The sequence below is a fragment of the Tinamus guttatus genome, unplaced genomic scaffold (assembly GCF_059628265.1).
Source record: "Tinamus guttatus ecotype Peru unplaced genomic scaffold, ASM5962826v1 Tinamus_guttatus_pri_ptg000327l, whole genome shotgun sequence".
Classification (NCBI taxonomy): Eukaryota; Metazoa; Chordata; class Aves; order Tinamiformes; family Tinamidae; genus Tinamus; species Tinamus guttatus.
The window spans coordinates 12151096-12154034 of NW_028288861.1; the positions used below are offsets into that span (position 1 = coordinate 12151096).

Genomic DNA, 2939 nt, shown 5'->3' on the forward strand with positions numbered 1-2939 from the left:
CCCTGCATACGCAGGGACACCTAAAGCACGTGGCACAGGACTGCATCCAAGCGGGTTTTGAAGATCTCCAGAGAAGGAGACTCCACAACCTCTCTGGGCAGCCTGTTCCAGTGCTCTGTCACCCTCACTGTTAAGAAATTTTTCCTTAAGTTCCTATGGAATTTTTGATGTTTCAGTTTCCGGCCATTTCCTCTAGTCCTATCAGTGGCCACGAAGAGAAGTGGCCCGTACGGGGATCGAACCCGCGACCTTGGCGTTATTAGCACCACGCTCTAACCAACTGAGCTAACCGGCCAGCTAACAACAGAAGTAAGAAAAATAGAAAAGTTTTTAAAACAGAAGATTTAAAATATACATGCCACAATTTAGTGGACTTGATTTGCTTTTAATATAATTTTAAATCATTTTTATCTTTCTTCCTCATGTGCTGTTTTACTTATATCTTTAATTTCTGAGTGGTGTACAAAGACAGAGGAACTGACCATTCGGCTGACCAGAATGGCAACAGGAATAGATATGAAAATGAATCCATATGAAAAATGTCAATCTATGCAACATCTTCTATGAAAACTGAAGATATAGAAAACTTTTTCCACAGACCTGGTAAAAGTTGGGGCCTAGGTCTCTGGGTCCCACAGGACTAAATCATAATAAATAATAAACTGAGAACTGTCAGCGAAACAACCTTGTGATGAAATAGTAAAGAAACCAAGAAAGCAAGGAGCTTTTCTTACAGAGAATAAAGATTAAAAATAATGAATGACTATGTTTACACTCAGTTGCCTCAGCTTCCCCATCTTTGGCTGTGCCAGGGCTTAATTTTGTTATGCTTAAAAAGTACCTTGTAGTGTTTTGGATGAAGGATCCCATACAATGTGAAATGGCATTATCTTTTGGACTGTTTCACTGTCCACACAACAGGGGTCAGAGATGACTTATTTTCTTTAGGCAGCCTAAATTGGATTTTTGTTTGCATAGCAGCATGCTCAGCCAGTGAGCCCGACCACAGTGCTGCTGGCCCACTGGGGGCTCACACATGGAACCCAGGGAGATTGGAGAATGATGGAGGAAATGGCAGAAATCAGTATGTATAAAAACCCTTCACTCTCCCTCAAAAAAAGACGCTGATGTCATCATTGCCGTAGTTAACTGTGGTGTTAAACCACAGGAGGAAAACAGGAGGAAAAAAACCCAAGGGATTAGTCCTTTATCTAATCTTGCTCGCTCACACCTTTCCACGACAATATCACATAATTCACAGTAATACGAGAAATAGAGAGGAAGAATAGCTATAATGAGGAGCTCAAACCTCCAGCCAAATTAGAAAAAAAAAAACCCCAAAATGCCATTTCAGACACAAAACTTGGCTTTTGGCTCAAGATGGGATTTTCCTTTCCTCCTCTGTCCCCTCAATAAATGGATATCTATAGTTATTTGTTTGCACTATTAATTTTGGCGCTTACTTGAAACATGAGATTTCTGTCCAGAGAAATATTATATTCCTAGAAAAAATACATTTTTACATATTATATGTGCATGCAAAAAATATTATTTGTCTTGAAGCCATAATGTGCCTGGTTGTATATATTACAGCTTTAAGACAAATAGCCTTGTAAAGAAGTGAATTTATATCATTAAGATCTAGTAAATCTCTCATGTACTAAATTTATAACCATTCTTGTACATTTGTGTTTAATATTTATATTTATTATTTGCTGAGAGCCTTGTGGCCTTGGGAATGTATAAAAAGTGGACATGTCTTGGAGTGTTTTCAGCCTGAAATACAGACTGAAGAAAACTGAATACCTAAGGGAGGATCAACTGTTTCAAAAACCTTTAGTCCCAGTTGTAGGCATTGCAATATAATTAAGGGTATATTTGAAATGGAAGCAGGGGTATAGAATTTGTTTTGGGAAAGCATATTTAATTCATGCTCACAAACAGAAAATGAACAAGAGTGAGAAGATTTGAAACAAACTTTGAGGATTAGGAAATAATACTCGGCACAGAAGAAAGGGCTTTATAAAATATTAGGACTATACAGTAGCTAAAGAAAATATTTCACATCACTTTCCCAGTGGTATGGTGATGAAGGCAGAATGAAAAAGAAAATCATAGGAACGAACTTTCCACCTGGGTAGAAGTTAACAAGGAGCACTGTAAGGAGCAGAACTGCTGCTGTCTGATATCTGGTGGAGTGCAAGGTTCATCAATTTTTTTTTCATATTTACAATATTTACTAGTAATATACTGTTGTAAGTCTAATCAGAATTGATCTAGTCACAAAGCAAACCAAGTCTGTGTTTTCTATTTTTACATGAACTTGTGTGAAATCTCAGGCCTTTTTACCTCTGTCAAAATAGCCCGAATTTTGCCAATAAATTTAAACATTTTTGGAGAGAGGTAGGAGCTGACAGACAGAGGATGAGGAGGAGACACCGTATGATCAAATTTCCTTTGGAGATCAGACCAGAAACGACAAAAACTTTTATAAACAGTAACTCAGCTTGTTTGAACAAAGGAAAAGGTTCAGATCAAGATCTAAGCAAAGCTCTTGGCTGAAACTATTTATTTTGAATTACTCCTCTTATTTTTAATATTGTTTAGGAAAAAAAAGTATTATGAAAAGTATTATGAGAAAATCTATGCAGTAATTCCCATGACTAAGCTTCCCAGGGGTTAAAGTTTTCAATTTTGAACAAAAAAAATGTAAATGCTCAGCATTGCTGTCAGCACAATACATCAATTAAAGGTCCAGGCAGTGTCAGTTGCCCTTGTTTATTTCATACTTTATGTTTATCTTTTCCTGCATTTCAAGTGCCTTCTGATCAGCTTTCTTATCCTGTGAAACATCTGTGCAAAATTGTTTCAAATGAGCAGAAACTTGTCACCATATCTGTTCTGCTGGGAGACAATCAAGGTCATAAAAGGTGCAAAAA

The 2939-nt window shown here is 37.2% G+C and overlaps 1 non-coding gene across 1 annotated transcript; it reads right to left on the reverse strand.

The window, feature by feature from the left end:
• Positions 1-221: 221 nt before the first annotated feature.
• On the reverse strand, positions 222-295 carry TRNAI-AAU (transfer RNA isoleucine (anticodon AAU)). Its single transcript has one exon. It is a non-coding gene; the product is annotated as a tRNA-Ile (tRNA).
• Positions 296-2939: the final 2644 nt, after the last annotated feature.